This window comes from Schistocerca serialis, chromosome 2, assembly GCF_023864345.2.
Source record: "Schistocerca serialis cubense isolate TAMUIC-IGC-003099 chromosome 2, iqSchSeri2.2, whole genome shotgun sequence".
In the NCBI taxonomy this organism is placed as follows: Eukaryota; Metazoa; Arthropoda; class Insecta; order Orthoptera; family Acrididae; genus Schistocerca; species Schistocerca serialis.
The window spans coordinates 685,333,369-685,354,383 of record NC_064639.1 but is presented as its reverse complement, the minus strand read 5'-3'; positions in this window follow the sequence as shown (position 1 = coordinate 685,354,383).

Here is a 21,015-nt window from a genome sequence, read left to right as displayed (position 1 = left end):
TTTCTCTAAGTCTACAAATGCTAGAAACGTAGGTTTGCCTTTCCTTAATCTTTCTTCTAAGATAAGTCGTAAGGTCAGTATTGCCTCACGTGTTCCAGTGTTTCTACGGAATCCAAACTGATCTTCCCCGAGGTTGGCTTCTACTAGTTTTTCCATTCGTCTGTAAAGAATTCGTGTTAGTATTTTGCAGCTGTGACTTATTAAGCTGATAGTTCGGTAATTTTCACATCTGTCAACACCTGCTTTCTTTGGGATTGGAATTATTATATTCTTCTTGAAGTCTGAGGGTATTTCGCCTGTTTCATACATCTTGCTCACCAGATGGTAGAGTTTTGTCAGGACTGGCTCTCCCACGGCCGTCAGTAGTTCCAATGGAATATTGTCTACTCCGGGGGCCTTCTTTCGACTCAGGTCTTTCAGTGCTCTGTCAAACTCTTCGCGCAATATCATATCTCCCATTTCATCTTCATCTACATCCTCTTCCATTTCCATAATATTGTCCTCAAGTACATCGCCCTTGTATAGACCCTCTATATACTCCTTCCACCTTTCTGCTTTCCCTTCTTTGCTTAGAACTGGGTTTCCATCTGAGCTCTTGATATTCATACAAGTCGTTCTCTTATCTCCAAAGGTCTCTCTAATTTTCCTGTAGGCGGTATCTATCTTACCCCTAGTGAGATAGGCCTCTACATCCTTACATTTGTCCTCTAGCCATCCCTGCTTAGCCATTTTGCACTTCCTGTCGATCTCATTTTTGAGACGTTTGTATTCCTTTTTGCCTGTTTCACTTACTGCATTTTTATATTTTCTCCTTTCATCAATTAAATTCAATATTTCTTCTGTTACCCAAGGATTTCTACTAGCCCTCGTCTTTTTACCTACTTGATCCTCTGCTGCCTTCACTACTTCATCCCTCAAAGCTACCCATTCTTCTTCTACTGTATTTATTTCCCCCATTCCTGTCAATTGCTCCCTTATGCTCTCCCTGAATCTCTATACAACCTCTGGTTCTTTTAGTTTATCCAGGTCCCATCTCCTTAAATTCCCACCTTTTTGCAGTTTCTTCAGTTTTAATCTACATGTCATAACCAATAGATTGTGGTCAGAGTCCACATCTGCCCCTGGAAATGTCTTACAATTTAAAACCTGGTTCCTAAATCTCTGTCTTACCATTATATAATCTATCTGATACCTTTTAGTATCTCCAGGGTTCTTCCATGTATACAACCTTCTTTCATGATTCTTAAACCAAGTGTTAGTTATGATTATGTTGTGCTCTGTGCAAAATTCGACCAGGCGGCTTCCTCTTTCATTTCTGTCCCCCAATCCATATTCACCTACTATGTTTCCTTCTCTCCCTTTTCCTACACTCGAATTCCAGTCACCCATGACTATTAAATTTTCGTCTCCCTTCACAATCTGAATAATTTCTTTTATTTCATCATACATTTCTTCAATTTCTTCGTCATCTGCAGAGCTAGTTGGCATATAAACTTGTACTACTGTAGTAGGCGTGGGCTTCGTATCTATCTTGGCCACAATAATGCGTTCACTATGCTGTTTGTAGTAGCTTACCCGCATTCCTATTTTCCTATTCATTATTAAACCTACTCCTGCATTACCCCTATTTGATTTTGTGTTTATAACCCTGTAGTCACCTGACCAGAAGTCTTGTTCCTCCTGCCACCGAACTTCACTAATTCCCACTATATCTAACTTTAACCTATCCATTTCCCTTTTTAAATTTTCTAACCTACCTGCCCGATTAAGGGATCTGACATTCCACGCTCCGATCCGTAGAACGCCAGTTTTCTTTCTCCTGATAACGACATCCTCTTGAATAGTCCCCGCCCGGAGATCCGAATGGGGGACTATTTTACCTCCGGAATATTTTACCCAAGAGGACGCCATCATCATGTAATCATACAGTAAAGCTGCATGCCCTCGGGAAAAATTACGGCTGTAGTTTCCCCTTGCTTTCAGCCGTTCGCAGTACCAGCACAGCAAGGCCGTTTTGGTTATTGTTACAAGGCCAGATCAGTCAATCATCCAGACTGTTGCCCTTGCAACTACTGAAAAGGCTGCTGCCCCTCTTCAGGAACCACACGTTGGTCTGGCCTCTTTCTATGTATTCGCAGCAAATTACACTTGTCTACATTGAGATTGAATTGCCATTCCCTGCACCATGCGTCAATTCGCTGCAGATCCTCCTGCATTTCAGTACAATTTTCCAATGTTACAACCTCTCGATACACCACAGCAACGTCTGCAAAAAGCCTCAGTGAACTTCCGATGTCATCCACCAGGTCATTTATGTATATTTTGAATTACAACGGCCCTATGACACTCCCCTGCGGCACACCTGAAATCACTCTCACTTCGGAAGACTTCTCTCCATTGAGAATGACATGCTGTGTTCTGTTATCTAGGAACTCCTCAATCCAATCACATAATTGGTCTGATAGTCCATATGCTCTTACTTTGTTCATTAAACGACTGTGGGGAACTGAATCGAACGCCTTGCGGAAGTCAAGAAACACGACATCTACCTGTGAACCCGTGTCTATGGCCCTCTGAGTCTCGTGGACGACCGTCTTTTTCGAAACCCATGCTTATTCCTACAGATTTCTAGTCTCCAGAAAAGTCATTATACTCGAACATAATACGTGTTCCAAAATTCTACAACTGATCGACGTTAGAGATATAGGTCTATAGTTCTGCACATCTGTTCGACGCCCCTTCTTGAAAACGGGGATAACCTGTGCCCTTTTCCAATCCTTTGGAACGCTACACTCTTCTAGAGACCTACGGTACACCGCTGCAAGAAGGGGGGCAAGTTCGTTCTCGTACTCTGTGTAAAATCGAACTGGTATCCCATCAGGTCCAGCGGCCTTTCCTCTTTTGAGCTATTTTAATTGTTTCTCTATCCCTCTGTCGTCTATTTCGATATCTACCATTTTGTCATCTGTGCGACAATCTAGAGAAGGAACTACAGTGCAGTTTTCCTCTGTGAAACAGCTTTGGAAAAAGACATTCATTATTTCGGTCTTTAGTCTGTCATCCTCTGTTTCAGTACCATTTTGGTCACAGAGTGTCTGGTCATTTTGTTTTGATCCACCTACCGCTTTGACATATTAGTGAGAATTTTCTCCTCCCTTTCTCCCTGAGCCGTGGGGGCTCGCAATCGATTTCGTGTGCCTTGATTTCGGCCATAATTCACTGGCGCTACTATTGGCAGCGCGAATCGACTGTAGCTTGTCGCAGATTATCTCTGGCAGAGCGATTCCTCAAGTAGGCGTTGAGCAGCGTTGGTGGGGCAGTAAGAACCAGGCAGCAGCGACAGATGGCTGAGTTCTGTTTATGTCACGGGTCGGTGTAACTGGTGAAACGGAACTACGAGTACAACACTGAGCTGAGTAAGGCGTCCTTCTGTCCACGCCCGCTGATTTCTCCGCCTTCGATACTCCATGCTCTGCGGGACTGGGTGTCACACTGGATATTTCGAGGATTATCATATATCTGCGACACTGTACGTTTATGGTCAGTATTTTTCACACTACGATACGCCAACTTATATTGCCTGCGCTTAATGGATAACTGAAATATTTCTTTGAGCGCAATTATCTGGGTTAAGACTCTGTTGTTTCAGATTATTTATATTTCTGATGAGTCGAATGTTTGGCTGCATACGCCTGTATTGGAGATTTCTGTTTACCACTGAGAGCTTCACTGTAGTATATTTGGTTGGCTATACGCAGTGTGAACGACTAAATTCATTGGTCAACCTTAATGTTAGATTTTCCAACTGACACGGCCGTCAGCTTTTTTGTGCTGTAGTATCCTTGGAGAGTGTTATGGCAATAAGCTGTGGCAAAAATTTTGCAGGTTAAATTCATGTTTTGTTTGCTTTAGCAGAAATTTCCTGTATTTAATATATGTGTTAAAATTGTGTTGTAGATTACCACGGAGAAAAACACTGCTTGTAAGATCTAATTATTAAGTACCGCCTCGTAGAGGTAAACTTGTCGGCTTCCTTACTTAACTGTTTGGTTCACTCAAGATTCCTTGCCGTGTTGGTTGCCTAATTACTGTCAGATCTTACACTCTGGGCGTTTATTAAATTTTCTTGTATCAAGTTTTATTCAGCTAAATGGTTTAAGAGACTTTCCTTCTCCATTATTATTCATTCTTGATATTTTATAAATTTGGTCAAAGATAAATTTTTGGAATTTGGTGGCATACTAAGAAACCTTATACTAAAACTTCCTGGTAGATTAAAACTGCGTGCCTGACCAAGACGCGAACCCGGGACCTTTACCTTTCGCGGGCAAGTGCTCTACCATCTGAGCTACCCAAGCTCTACTCAGGAGCCGTCCTCACAGCTTCAATTCTCCCAGGTCCCGAGTTCGAGTCACGGTCCGGCACACAGTTCTAATCTGCACTCGACTGCAGAGTGAAAGTCTCATTCTGCAGGCCTTACACTAGCCATTTCTCGAGAAGGTGGCCATCCGTATTTGCTGAACTTATGTGTTTGGCCTTTGTTTCACATAAGAGGTGAGCTTCGCAGCCGGTTTTTCAGCTGCTGGTGGCCACTGGGGCTTGTTGCTTTTACTCGTCGCTTTGGTGTTCACTGGCCGCCTCTGGGGCGCATCGGCGATTATCTTAGCGCTCTGGTTTGCGATGCCTGCCAATGAATTTTAAGTAGAGTAGTGGCTTTATTACTTAATGTTATGATCTATGGAACCTTATTTAAAGTTTTTCTTTAAGTTATAGATGTCCTTCGGGATATGCTTGTATTGCCTATGTTATGGTTTTCGTGTAGCTAAGTTTTTTCTAAACTTGCTTAAGCGCAAGGTATTGTCTCGATTATTATTTTCGCGAATACTTCAAAATCATTTAACCATAATTACTGAGTTGAGCATAAGTTGGGATTGTACGTGCCTCACATGTGGACAACCTTAATCCGTTTTGGTAATTTATAATATTTTCGGTAGATTTTATGTTGATTTTAGCAGTGTGTTTGTCCTTTTGTGTATAAAGGGCCCGTTTGAATTTAAAAAAAAATTAGTTAGTTTTCCGAAAATCCTTTGAAAGCATTAAGTAATATTTTCTTAAATTGTTTGAAAGATATCATTGCCGTTGCCCTTTGAGCAGCTTCTGTATCATAAGGAAAGAAGTTAAAAGAAACTGTTGTTTTATATTTGTTCTGGCAGTGTGTTTTGAGGCTTGATAAGGCAAAATCATTTGCTAAAGCTGATTATTGCTGCAAGCAACTAATTAGCCTTACATTGTCGCTCATATATATTTTTGATTATTGTGTCTATTTATTCAATCTATTATGTGGTGGTTAAATAAATGTAACCAACCAAACGACAAATGACACTGCTATTCTGGGTTCGCCCTTCCATGCTTTCCTTGTCCTATCCCATTCTGGGTATAGGGATTTCATTCTCCACTTCGACGATGTGTACTAGACATTATCTAGAGCGGTTTAAAGGCATTTTATACATCAAAGGAGATATCTACAACCTGTAATACTATCTTCAATAGCAGTCAGCTTCTAAATATGGTACTTTTATCGTGCTATTCTTAAGCTTCACTTGACAACATTTTTTCTGCCGTTCAAAGGAATAGAGACAATATAGAGGTAGGCGCAGACCGTCTAGATTCCTGAGAAAGAACACTTACGTTTGGGTGACGCAGTGCTGCACTCTGCATCTACTTTGGAACGTCTGAAGGTTCAGAAGTAGTTTTCGATCGCAGATGCAGTTGCATGCACAAATATTCGCCTTGAAGCACGCAGCGGACGACACCACTATCAATGCTTACATAGGTGAAATTTTCTCTCACTTCAGTTCCAGAATCTTCAATGCTTCAACAGAAAGCGGGCTGCCATAGTTAAACGTGGATCTTTCCTGTGTAAATATATCTGAAAAACGATGGGCGCTCTCTCATTTGCATTTCTCACGCTTAGCACCACGTAAACAGCAACGGCAGTATGCCTCTGCATACCCTCCCACCTCCCTTCCCCCTCTCCTCACCACTGCAGGTCAATCTCCTAAAATTGTTTAATATATGAATCAATTACCAATTTTCTCAGGTAACGTTTGAAGAATGAAAACTGTCATGAAAATCGCAAGGCGTTTGATAAAATTGCGAGCTGGTTTTAATCTATGATACTTCCTGCTTACTAAAGTGAATGTACTACCAGCATCATTTGGGGGTTGGGGGGGGGGGCTGTAAAAATCATTCCAGTCAGAAAAAGGCACCCATTTGCAGACTATCAGTACCAGATCATTAATGCTGCATAACTAAATCCGGCACAGCTATCTATAGGCTGGCCCCGTTGATTTCAGGGAGATGAGTACAGAAGACAGAAAGAGACTGATCCTCTACAAAGAAAATACTAGCTCTCGCAAAGAGAAACGACTGAGAGAGATAAACACGTTTTGTTGGGCCTGTGCTCGCAGTTGTAAAGATAAGCAGAATACTAGTAAAAGTGACTGTACAGTGCTATTTTATAAGTGTAAATTATGACGACAAGGTTATGATAGTTCGTTGTTATTACAGTTCTTAAATCAGTTGCATGGCACATAAACTTGATTTTTTTTATGAACAGCAGTTTGTTGCAAGTTGTACTATAGGTATGTCCTAACCTCGAATGGAAACAAATTATCTTTACTATTATTATACTCGAATATTTTACATACACAGTTCAAAAAAATAAACACCCAGAAGAAATGGAGGGAACGAAATGGAACATCACGGATTGAGAAGATGTATAATTTCTGTGACTACAGTGTCAAGAAGGTAATATGGCAAGACATTGTGTCTGGTCCTTGATATCCTGGATATTGGCCTTGAGACAGTGTTGAGGTCCGAGCTAGATGCAAACATGTTGGGACCCATACCTGTTCTGTTGGGGCCAGATCATGGGATCGTGCTGTTAATGGTAGCCTCAACATCAAGCAAACAGATCATAGATAAACATGACATATATGTACTAGTAATTACCTGTTGAAAAATGGCACCCCACATCATTAAGGAACGAGTAACTTGCTGTGTCTCTCCAAACATTGGAAAATGGGCCCTCTCCCCAGATCGCCGCCATAGTCCCCCCGATGGTCGTCCTGGTTAGTGTGGAACCATGATTCGCTGCTGAACACAATGAAATGGCAATCATCGTCAGTCCTTGCTTTCCAGTCACAACACCATTCTAAATGCAGCCGTTTATGTTGAAGTGCTAACGCTAGCCTTCTCAGGGGACAGTATATCACTAGTCCGTCTGTTGCCATTCTTCGATGGCACAGAGCGTTGCGGGGAGTCAATTAGTTGTTCTCTGATAACAGGTGCAATATGGAAGGGCTACGATGTTCTTGCTGTACAACATGGTGATCCTCGTTTGTGGTGGTCAGGCGTGATCGACTGGAACCTTGGTGGCGAATATGCCTGCGCTCACCTCTGCACGCAGCCCAACATCTGGTCACTGTCACAGACAAATGCCCCACAAATCTGGATACTGTACGATTCGATCAGCCAGCCAAACTGAGATCCACCACGAGACTCTTTTTAAAATAAGTTGCCGATAGCGCTGTCTCACACGAATATGCAGCTTCTCCGTGTCTTTCACAGCACAGCTTTTTACATCCCTTACAATCTCCGTCAGGCCTGGCAACATCACTAAAAATGAGCAGCACGATTGTTACATAGAGATGAAACTCCAATCAGGAAAGCAATCACTGATGAAATGCACATGTATCAAGCTACATTGACATCCTGCCATGTCTTCTGGGTTGTTTATCCTTTTGGTAAGGCATAGTATTTTATTGTTACTGTCTTATGATCCTAAGCATTCACGGTACGTTAAAAGCAGAACGACAGAAACTTATTAAATTGCGGAGGTGGGTGGGGAGAAAATAACAAACAATGATCACCAGAAGCAAGACTCCACACCAGTGAAGGTGATGTACACAGAAACAATCTCAAACTATAAGGCCGGAAAGAAAAATGCAGCACCCTCAAGGAGAGGGTCATTTTATTGGTAGGTGATCTGATAGGTAGTTCATCATCGTAGGAGTATATGACAACAAATTCCGACCAAATGAAGTATATATGTCACAGTAAAATGGTTCAAATGGCTCTAAGCACTATGGGACTTAATATCCGAGGTCATCAGTCCCCTAGACTTAGAACTACTTAAACCTAACTAACCTAAGGACATCACACACATCCATGTCCGAGGCAGGATTCGAACCTGCGACCGTAGCAGGAGCGCGGTTCCGGACTGAAGCGCCTAGAACCGCTCGCCCACAGCGGCCGGCTGTGTCACAGTATAGGATGCCCAAACAATCACATCAGTACATAGTGTACCGCTCTCTGGCTGCAACGCAGGCGTGTACTCTCGCATGTAAATAATCATAAAGATGCCAAATGGCACCCTAGATACATTGTCCCAAGCGTCTTGTACCTTTTGTCACATTTTGGCAATGGAGGATGAATAACTTCCCGCTTCATTACTTTCCACATGTGTTCAACTGGCGAGAGAAGGTGACCATGCTGGTCAGGGCAGTTGTTGTACACCTCGAAGAGCACGTTGCATCACATCAGCTGTATGTGGATGTGCACTGTTCTCCTGTAAGAGTACATCACCCTTTTGCTGAAGGCAGTATCACGGCGATAACAAATTGTGCATTGTAATTAGCACTGGTTGCTTGAGCATACAGAAACTCCAAATGTGATCCCAAGTTGTAACTGACAGCTGCCCAGACCATTAAGCCTGGGATTGGACATGGGTGTGTCGTGGGCAAATGCACTCCAGAATAGGCCATTCATCAGGTCTATGCCGCACACGTGTCCGTCTATCGCTCACATACAGACAGAACCAACTCTCATCAATGAAGACAACAGAGGAAATTTCCACTCCTCAGTCGATTCTTTCATGACATCAGAATAGCCTTGCTCGGGGGTCTTGTGCTGTCATTGGTAGCCTGACAAATGGCAGACGTGATCTTAGTCCTACTATAAGCGGGCGGTTCTAAGTTGTTATTAGAGATACATCAGCTGCAACATGTGTCCAGACTTCTTCCATGGATGATGTTCCGTTGGGCACTGCTGCTCGTATGTCATGTCGATGCTGACGTGCATCTGTATTATGCAGATGACCAGAACCAGGTCTGGGGGTATGGGAATGTTCCACAGACCACTGCTGAAAGGAGCGACACCCCACCGTTACATTCTATCCCACATGTACAGCAGTCCATTCATACATCCATCAAGCTTCGCATATACCCACACAGCTGTCTATCAGGAGTATGTTCTCATCAGGGGGGCGTTGTTGTACCCTAGCATGAATGTTGCAGGCACTGTTCACTTCTAAACTCAGAACAATACTGCTTGCTGTGTCAAAACAAAGGCGCACAGACAGGATATCTCAGTGGCATCTCGTCGCTAGTGACTATGACAAATGAATTGCTAACATTACAACCCCTCAATATGTACACGTTACCGTTGTCACTGAACGCAGGTCGTGAGGGTACTGCATTTTTTTTCGGCAGTGTATTAGAACCAGTACATGCTGTTGCATGGTTGCACTGAAACCTGAGCGGCCTAAGGCGCTGCAGTCCCGGACTGTGCGGCTGGTCCTGGCGGAGGTTCGAGTCCTCCCTCGGGCATGGGTGTGTGTGTTTGTTCTTAGGATAATTTAGGTTAAGTAGTGTGTAAGCTTAGGGACTGACTGATGACCTTAGCAGTTAAGTCCCATAAGATTTCACACACATTTGAACATTTTGCACTGAACTGTGAGACAGTGAGATGAAGATGTGCACACCTGGCCCAGAGCCAGGAGTCTCCAGAGACATCTCGTCTCCTCGCAGTGCCCTGCTTTAGCACCAGTTGGCTTTAAGGGGAATTAGAAAGGAAATGTTTTTAACCTTTGCGCATTTTTATCTCATTATGAAATTCGCAATTTTCCAAATACAATGATATATATATCACTTATAAACTCACGTGGGTAATATTTTTTTTTTTTTTTTTAATGTGATAAAATTTTTACGTGCATTCCTTCCAGATCTAATAAAATCGGTAATTATTTATATAGAAGGCTGTGGATTGCTGTGCTATAAAGGTCATGTCTAGAAGAGAATGGGCACCAGGTTGAGGAAGTTGAAACAAAATTTGAGAGACAAGAAACTTTCTGATGGTAAAACCATAAGAGACAGGCTGACAGACAAAATGATTGATGAACTACAGCAGTATTATGGAATGACCATTAGAAATAATAGTGAGGATGTTGAAAATGAAGCAGGCAGTATGGGCTACCTTCTTCCACAGACTGTCAATTGATGAAAAACCAATAACCACCTTTGCCCTCCTGGACATGATTCATGGTGCAATTACCGCAATGCCCAGTACTCAAACAGTTCATACGGCCATAAACATTCCATCCCAGCAGCAGTTATGGATGTCATAAAACCTGTTTACGGAGACCTGGCAAATCCTGATTTACTGAAGAAGTGTCAGCATGGTCAGACTCAAAATGAGTCGTTCAGTAATCTTATATGGACTCGCTTACCAAAAAAGTTTTTGTTGGAATGAAGACACTAAAATGAGGGATCAGAGATGCTGTTATTGCTTTTAATGATGGCAACACTGGTGAGTTAAAGTGCTACAGCATATGGGAATTAACCCTGACGCAAACTGCATCAGAGAACTTGAACGGATGGAAAATATTAACACTGGTAAAGCAGAGTATGCAGTGCAGTTGGCCACTAAGGAGTCCAGGAAGAAGAAAAGAAGAAAAAACTTCGAAAAAGATGAAGAGGATGGTATACAGTACGGAGCAAGGTGCTTCTGAGTGACTAAAAATAAAAAATTTAGCGAATATTGAGTTACAGTCTTTTGAAACTTTTGAAGCCATTCTGAAAATTTACATTTTCTGTTGCATTATTCCCTAAATCTCAGAAACGACTTCGAGTACTTCGAGTAGAGTATTCAAATTTTCAGGGAGTAATAACATACATATGAATATAATGTTATGTATAATTAAAATTATTTAGGGTAATGTACAAAAAAGTACACAATATTTTAACTGTGTAGTTAAAAAATTGTATTTGCGAAAGCAGTGGCTGAAATACAATTATTGTTGTTCAGTATATTCAGAATATACAGTTAATGTCCTGTAAAATTTTCATGTCAATGGCTACAGCGGTTCTTGAAATACAGGGAAGCCAAGGCACTAAATTCGGCATTGTAGGGATAGAGCATTCCAGCTCCCCTTAACCTACCTCCCTGTGCGGCGGCAGTTCCCTTTTTTGTACACGCTGTCTCCCGCGGTGTTGCAGCGGACGGGACGGAGACTTTTCCGCCAGCCAGGGCGGCGCGGAGGGGCGCTGTGTCGCAGGCGGTGAGCGCCGTAGTGGGCGTGGCGCTGGGGACCGGCGCCGCGGCGGCGCAGCCCTCCTCCCATCCTGCCACCGGGCGCGGCCTGAGGGAAAGGCTGCTCGCCACCTGGCTGAGGACTGCGGGGAAGGTGGGACTGCCTCACAGCTACTACGTTTACACTGCACTCCTAGATGCGGTTCTCAGCAGACTGATTTCCTAATTCCGCTTTTGGTTCATCAAGTAAAGGTTCCAGTATTGGTTCTGGGAGAGCGTTTCTGGCTACTACAATCGCTGTCCATTTCTTGCAAGTGCTTCACCACGTTTGATTCGCGATTAGGTTGTAAGGTTACTACACTACTGACCATTAAAATTGCTACACCAAGAAGAAATGCAGATGATAAACGGGTATTTATTGGACAAATATATTATACTAGAACTGACATGTGAATACATTTTCACGCAATTTATGTGCATAGATCATGAGAAATCAGTACCCGGAACAACAACCTCTGGCCGTAATAACGGCCTTGTTACGCCTGGGCATTGAGACAAATAGAGCTTGGATGTCGTGTACAGGTACAGCTGCCCATGCAGCTTCAACACGATACCACAGTTCATCAAGAGTAGTGACTGGTGTATTGGGACGAGCCAGTTGCTCGGCCACCATTGACCAGACGTTTTCAATTGGTGAGAGATCTGGAGAATGTGCTGGCCAGGGCAGCAGTCGAACATTTTCTGTATCCAGAAAGGCCCGTACAGGACCTGCAACATGCGGTCGTGCATTATCCTGCTGAAATTTAGGGTTTCGCAGGGATCGAATGAATGGTAGAGCCACGGGTCGTAACACATCTGACATGTAACGTCCACTGTTCAAAGTGCCATCAATGCGAGCAAGAGGTGACCGAGACGTGTAACCAATGACACCCCATACCATCACGCAGGGTGATACGCCACTATGGCGATGACGAATATACGCTTCCAATGTGCGTTCAGTGCGATGTCGCCAAACACGGATGCGACCATCATGATGCTGAAAACAGAACCTGGACTCATCCGAAAAAATGATGTTTTGCCATTCGTGCAGCCAGATTCGTCGTTGTGCCTGTGATGCAGCGTCAAGGGTAACCGCGGCCATGGTCTCCGAGCTGATAGTCCATGCTGCTGCAAACGTCGATCAACTGTCCGTGCAGATGGTTGTTGTCTTGCAAACGTCCCCATCTGTTGACTCAGGGATCGATACGTGGCTACACGATCCGTTACAGCCATGAGGATAAGATGCCTGTCATCTCGACTGCTAGTGATACGAGGCCGTTGGGATCCAGCACGGCGTTCCGTATTACTCTCCTGAACCCACCGATTCCATATTCTGCTAACAGTCATTGGATCTCGACGAACGTGAGCAGCAATGTCGCGATACGATAAACCACGATCGCCAGAGGCTAGAATCCAACCTTTATCAAAATCGGAAACGTGTTGGCACGCATTTCTCCCCCTTACACGAGGCATCACAACAACGTTTCACCAGGCAACGCCGGTCAACTCTTGTTTGTGTATGCGATATCGGTTGGAAACTTTCCTAATGTCTCCACGTTGTAGGTGTCGCCACCGGCGCCAGCCTGGTGCGAATGCTCTGAAACACCTAATCATTTGCATAACACAGCATCTTCTTCCTGTCGGTTAAATTTCGCGTCTGCAGCACGTCATCTTCGTAGTGTAGCAATTTCAATGGCCAGTAGTGTACTTATTCCATCACCTATCGTGTGTGCATCCGGCACAGCAATATTTCTTGTTCCAAAATTTTGGCTGGTAACTTTACAAGCTACCTTCAACCTGAGTTAGTGACGGAATTGAAACCACTTGATTGTATTACATCAGAGGTTTACGATTCTGTCGCGGACACTCCTGAAAATATCTGTACGGTAGTAGTGTAACTTTGCCGGATCTAACTCACTTTGCTTACAATTGTGACATCACAAGCCCTGTCCTCTTAACAGTGGAGTCATCACCTTTACAAATGACATCATGACTCCCATCAATATCATCATCATCACGTGTCAAGCCACGCTCTCTTCCTCGCATTCCCGGTCCCCGTCCATATCCTCCCCCGTTCTGCAGCTACAGTTCAGTATTTTAGCAGCCATTGAAATGAAACAGCCAGTCGCAATGTAACCCCATAGCAATTACAATGAAATTAACACCGTTAGCTGCTTACAGGCGTTGACATACGTCAACGGGGACAGACAAAAATGTGTGCCCCGATCGGGACTCGAACCCGGGATCTCATGCTTACATGGAAGACTCTCTATCCATCCCTTTTTTTTCATTTTGTTCGTTGTTGATCGTTGTGTTTGTTCGTTGCGGACATCACATGACATCCGGTGAAGTTCGTTTGTTGATCGTTTGACTCAGTTTTTTTTTTTATTACAGAGGCCAACCAGCTCTCTGACCGAACACGCTGAGTTGCCGTGCCGGCGATCCATCTGAGCCACCGAGGACACATAGGATAGCGCGACTGCAGGGATTTATCTCTGACTCGCCTCCCGCGAAACCCACATTCTCAACATATTGTCGCGCACTACATTCGTAGTGCCCCCGCCCATTATACTCATTACTCGCGGCGCTTTGCCGATTCCCGTAAGACTTCGGGCACTGTTTGTGCATTCGCACAGAAGAAGAAGATGTCAAGTGGCTGGTGAGCCTTAACTATATCTATACTAAGATGGTATCTGTTCTTTCGGATATGTTCGAAAGAACGGATAACATCTTAGTATACTAATAGCAATTATTTTGGCTGTCCTCAGAACAATCGAAAATATCTGAATTTTTTGTGCCATGTTCAAAAAGATTTAACTAAAAAATTTATGATGTACACTGCAGTATTTCCACATCTAAAATACGCCAGCAACACTCACATACAATTTATAGGACAAGCAACACTTGTGACCATTCTTAGTTTCATTTTTGTACCACATTTCTCACGCACAATGAACTCACAAATTAAATACTTCAACATATAAAATTCTGTACCACTTATTACGAAACGTCATTTAGGGGTGTATACACTGACTACTGTATTTATTTACAAGCGACGTACACCATGTAGTGTTGCGATGCAGGCGGTGGATGCCTCTCAGTATGGAAACTGTTCCGCATTGATTGTAATGCGATGCAATAGCCGTCCCACTGATGTAGAGACTGGTGTCACTGGGGAGTTTCCAATGGATGTGTTGCTCTGGAGCCAATTCAGTTGAAAGCATCAGTGTAGGTGCTCTCAGGGGCTGTGTACTTGTCCCTGTGGTCGTGATCGGTCTCAAGGTCGATTAGAGCCCGTTGGTTTGCTACAGCTGTCCACGAGCCACAAATGCTGGGTTTAGTGTCGACGGGGACTGTTCAGAGCAGAACTGAAAAAAGACAACTGCAGAATATGTGTCATTGAAGGCCAACGCTAAACAAGGGCATTGGTGAGGGAGTCGTTTCCTCTGAATTTTCAAGACGGAGCAAGTGAAGAACCGGGAAAGTCGTGTCAGTAGGCCATGGAGTTCGTGCCGGTATGCAGCAGTCCCTGTTGGTGGCCGTGGTGGTATGAACCTGAGGAGTCTTGAGAGGCCGATCGTTACGTGTGCTGCGGGGTGGAGTCTTGTTTTGTGCAGATACTGCTCCCTGAAAACATTGCATGTCCGTAGGATGTGTAATTGTGACAGCAAGGGACACCATTCAAAGACGTCAGACCAAGTTGCGTGTCAGAGTCCTTGGGATTAATGATTTTGGCATCAAGAAGAGTTGCAGAAGTTTGTGAAACGTCTTGAAATTGCCTTGGATGGAAGGGTGTGCATATCAGAGTGACATAGTTGTGATCTGGCTGACCCAACTGAACAATAGGAGAATATTGACTACGGACTGCAGTGGCCTCCTATCTGTCAAAGGTCGACGGCAGCTACTGTGATGAGTCCAGCCGTTGGTAAGGGTGCCACTGAAGAATTATTGAAACCGCCTTGGACAAGAAAGTCGTTTGGATATGGTGCAGCCGATCGATGTGGCCGAACGGTTCTAGGCGCTTCAGTCCGGAACCGCGCGACCGCTACGGTCGCACGTTCAAATCCTGCCTCGGGTAAGGATGTGTGTGATGTCCTTAGGTTAGTTAGGATTAAGTAGTTCTAAGTTCTAGGGAACTGATGACCTCAGATGTTAAGTCCCATAGTGCTCAGAGTCATTTGAACCATTTGATATGGAGCAGTTAATTGCTCACAGTTAGCAGCACAGACTGCAGAGCTTGTACAAAATAGCGCGTTTGCAACAACGGAGTTAGGTGCATTTGGTAAGGACGAAAGATAGCGGATGCCTACTGAAGTAGTTCCGCCATTGTAGTGCCTCTGGTGACGATACAGACGCCGTGAGCGGTGATGCTACTGCTGCGAGTTCCGTGGAGCGATCCCAGGTTATATTTAAGCGATTTGTCCTGTCGGCGTGTGTACACTGACCACTGTATTAGTTTACAAGCGACGTACGCCAGCCAGTCTTGTGATGCCGGTGGTGGTCCCGTCTTAATCATGTTTCAGGATGGCTGGGAACTATTATAGAAGAAGTAGCATCAGCGTTTACAGACTTATGAATCGCCTACTCGGGTCCCCGAATGACATAGCGCATTATTGTATAACGACTTGAATCTGCGCCACTGGCCCTGTCTGTGAACGTACTGTCTTCAGCATTGGTAACACAGAGTAGTGCTGAGGGTGTCCAACACTTCGACGCTCTTCAGTTTTTGCGCCTAAGAGAGTCCAATGTGCAACACTTGGATGTTGACTGGTCCACTTCCCGAATTAAAAAGTCCAAACAGACTGCTGATTGGGATACCCCAACCGGAGATGTGGGCAGAACGTCACCCAGAGATGGGAACAACGGCACTACTAATGGTGTTATTTCTGCAGTCGAAAACTCTTGGGGTACAAGTTCACTGATGTGTGACAAACAGTTAGCTAACCCTTCAAATAATGAAGCGACACTGACATTTAGCGGATTGGAAGATCCCACAGAGCCTCTGTGTGCATCAGGTAGGAAATCATCCCAAATGTTACCGCACGCAAATTGTTAACTGGTACAGAAAATGAATCATTACAATTGTCAGATAATCCTTTCTGTAAGGAATTGGTTTCCTGAACTGATGCCACAATGGGAACGTAATATTATCGACAAGAAATGCGTATGTAATTGGGAATCTTTAGAGTGGTTGTGCCCATATGGTGGATAATAGCCTTGTGGCGATGGAAGTGCTGCAGGCTCGATTTCTTTCACAAGTCTGAAGGACTGGCAGAGCGTCTGCAATGTAGTGAATGACGTCAAGAATTGTTTAAAGTATGTAGTTGCACTGAGGACATTAAGTGTAGCACAGTAGACGTTTAGCTGGTTCTTCAACTGAATGTACGATGTGCTTCCCATAAGCAATGCAACAATTTCTTTCTGAAAGCAAGATGGTTTTGTTCAGGATTCGAGTGCACATCTTTCAACATAGTCTCCGTTTTATGCGATGGCCTTACATCACCTAACTGCGAGGACCAGTATGCCTACATTCTACCACTCTACTGGTCGACGTTAGAGCCAACGTCTTGCTGCATCAATAATCTCCCCATCATCCACAACTGCTTCCCAGGGAGTGCATCCTTCATTGTGCCAAACAGATGGAAGTCGGAAGATGCGAGATCCGGCCTGTAGTATGGATGAGGAGGAAGAGTCCAATGAAGTTTTGTGAGCTCCCCTCGAGTTCTCAGACTTTTGTGGGGTCTTGGGTTGTCGTGAAGAAGATAAACTTCGTTTTCACTTTTGTAGCGATGATCACGCTGCAATCGTTTCTTCAGTCTCCTGGGGGTAGCACAGTTCACTTCAGAGTTGATCGTTGCACCATGAGAGAGAACATAAAACAGAATAATCCCTTCATAGTCCGAGAACAGTGTCGCCTTGACGTTACCGGCTGAGGGTGCGACTTCGAACTCCTTCTGAGGAGTGGAGGAGGCGCCACTCCATGGATTGCCGTTTTGTTTACGGTTCGAGATGATGGACCCATGTCTCATCGCCTGAGACGATGTTCGAGAAAAAATGTTACGATTAGCCTCGTAACGTGCAAGTGATTACGCATAAATGGTTCTTCATTGCTCCTTATGGTCTTCTGTTAGGCGGTGAAGAACCTAGCGGGCACACACATTTAAGTACTTCAACTTGTGGACCAGTGTTTCTGCATAACCAACAGAGACGTCCAGTTGTACAGCGGGGTGTTTGATTGTGATCCTTTAATCACCTCGAGTGAGAATGTCACACGTTCCGACACTGCAGGAGTCACAAATTTGCGCGGCCGGCAGGCACGAGGGAGATCCGTCAGGTTTGCGCGAACTTGCTAGGATGATGACAGACGCCTCGCCCAACGACTCGCCGTGCTTTTGTTCACTGCCAGGTCTTCGTAGACATCCTGCATAGCGCTGCTCTGGTTTTCAGCCAAAATAAACTCAATGTCAGCTCTCTGCCTGGAACACACTTCCGTTACAGACGTCTATAAGTAGCGCCGCCACCAATCGGAACGTCACGAAACTATAAGAGCTGAAGCTAAAGTATTACATGAATTCCCACAGAAAATTCTGCACTTTTTCAACCGAAACTGTCCGAGAAAAAAATGTGTTGCGTTACTTATTGAACGCCCGTCTTATGTTAATTTACTAGGATCACCACCTGGTCTACACAGCTGGTGAGGTTGATACACTTTAGCACCAGAATATGCAAGTAGGAGATCTTCACGTTGAGTCTGACCGTGAATGTTGGAGGTCACAAACTGCTATTCCATCCTTGTGATTTAGGCTAACGTTGGTTTCAGTTCCTCATTGAAGCCTGACAACAGTGGAGGCAGCGTGGGGTACGGCATCGTCCAGGTTGGACAACGTTTTCCAAAGAAGCTGTTGTTGTCGAATTTTCGTTTCTAAAGTGTTACCTATACTGAGCTGTCCAATTCCTGCAGCGCCGTAATGAAATGAGATAGAGGACAATTATAACACACGAATGTAGTGATAAACACACTAAAGATTAGAAACAGTTCCAAGCAGTGTATTGGAGTGGGAGAGTTCCAGTCGGCAAATACGAAATATCAAAAGTACTGACACTCCAGTCGCTGCGACGACCCTTCTGATTCAGTCCGAGTCATTATTATGTGTTGTAACCATAGGGAGCAGCACACTTTAATTGATATGCCCAGATAGCAAAGAACAATACCACTTGCATTAAGTATCAGAAGATTGCTAATATATCACTGAAACTGTAATTTAAGCTGAAAGCTACTCAGTGACGTTAAATACTGGAATGTTTCTTCTGAGACAAAGTCCATCTGGGGAATTACTGTTTATGAATGGCGAGTCCCGCAAGGCAGTAGTCTGTGGCGAGCTGAGGCTGCACCTGACGTCGGCTTAGCTGCTCGATGCAAATTGAGGTTGAGTCCCGCGGAGCAGTGATCGGTGGTGAAAGAGGCTACACACGACGGTGTCTTGGCTGCTAGGGGATGAAATAAAGACAGATTTCAGCAAGGCAGAGATTAATGGTGAGAAGTGGCTTTACGAAGCAACAGTTTGCCTGCTCAAGTACCCAAGCTGCGACTTTTTTGTGTTAAAACGCGTTCCCAGTGCGTTGGCTGAGCAATGTCTAAGAAATTGCACTTTGTTAGGATTTTTACAGTCTGAAGATAATTTCTTCATTCACTGAAAAACAGTCTTAGAGCCCAGCCGGCCGTAATGGCCGAGCGGTTCTAGGTGCTACAGTCTGGAACCGCGCGACCGCTACGGACGCAGGTTCGAATCCTGCCTCGGGCATGGATGTGTGTGATGTTCTTAGGTTAGTTAGGTTTAAGTAGTTCTAAGTTCTAGGGGACTGATGAGCTCAGCAGTTAAGTCCCATAGTGCTCAGAGCCATTTGAACCATAGTCTTAGAGCCCACGCATTTACTTGTCAATTCTACAAATTGAGAAATTAGTTGCTAATATAGTTTATTATTGATGTTCTAACTGCTGACCGGTTCGTCTGTGAATGAGAATCTTAATTGCTTGCTTAAAGCCTCGGTCATGAGTTGTGAAGTCTACATGTGGGGATGCTACTTCGGTCCTAGTAACATAGAAACGTCCTGAACTTCACCCCTGCGGTTGTGACCTGTAATTTGTGAAGAAAACTGGAATAATTACCTTGTTCTTTTAAAATATTAGGCCTTACTCGTTGCAAGCCGAGATTAAGCTTATTTATTTCTTCATATAGAGCCACAATATGTATGAGTTTGGTAATAAATACAAGATCTGGTTTTTGTGGCATTATTATAGTCGTCAGAGCTTGTACGTGAAAATTTTAGACTGCAATTGGATTAAACTGTGATGAGAGATAAGAGTTTGGAATTAATTTTATTTACACAGAGCACCATGATAGTACCAATCCTGCTTTTACAACTCAAAGAATTTCATTTTATCCCCGATAAGGTAATAGCTCAAATGTGAGGAATGACTGATCTGGGTCACACAAAGTTTGTTTACGCTATGTGACGATCCAGGCTATTCCGGACTGCTACATTTCAGGTTGGGTGAGAGAAATGGTGAGGGAAAGGGCAGATTTATGCCCTGGCGTATTGTTAAACAGTGGTAATATTGACATGTGTTTATTCAAGCAGCCTTATATAGTACTCCGGCTGTCCACATGGCCGTATTATGTGTTCGCAAGCTCACCCACTTGTGGAACGCACTGACGTCCGTTGCCCTGGGTCACGGGCGGCAGCTGCCGCCACGCCGAGCAGCCCAAAAAGAGGCGCGGTGCCATGCTTGTCGCCAGCTGTGTAGGACGAGCGTGGCTCGGCCAGGTCCTCCGAAGTCTTGCCAGCTAGGCTCCCCTCTGCTTACTCGTTGTCCACATGTCATGTGCTTGGATGCAGTAGCCGACAACAGTTGTCCGTTGCCCAGCAGCATTTTCCCTGGTCACCCCCTCTGCCACCACCCGTCCCCGCATCCAGCCAGGAGTCGACTAGGACTAACGGCCAATGACGCCTATGCGGTTAGTAGGATGCGAGGGCACGCCTCCCCCAGCCAGACTGTAGACAGCTTGCAGTCCGTCTGTGAAAGTCCCCCAGAGGGCGGATGCTGGGAGCATTCCAGTTTTTCAAGTCGTCACAGATAGGCACACATCGTCGGAGCTCGATGAGAGAAGCAGTGCGCAGGTAGTCAGTCAATATTCATCACCAATGGTGGGTCGTGGTTTCTGGGAGACTCAAAAGCCCTTCATTCTCTCCAGTTTTAGATGCAGACTGAATGGCTGCTCGACTGAATGCCTTGAACCCTAAGCTCGATTATTTATATCCTTGTGGCTATACTTCTGTGCAGTCCTACTGGATGGGGACGAGGAAGTTTTCTTCCTTTTACTTGTTCTGTCTGCTTTAAATGGCACGCTCTACCCCGAGCGCTGGTTGCTAGGACCAGCTAAATTTGCAACATGTAGCAGGAGCACAGAAATGCTCGAGTTACAAAATATTACTTCACTCTTGGTCAAGCTGTGTTAGCTGTTCCATTCGCTTAAGCATTGACCGGTGTCGCAAACTCCCGTCTCCCCGGAGTGTTTTGTCATGTCGACATTACCGTCCAGT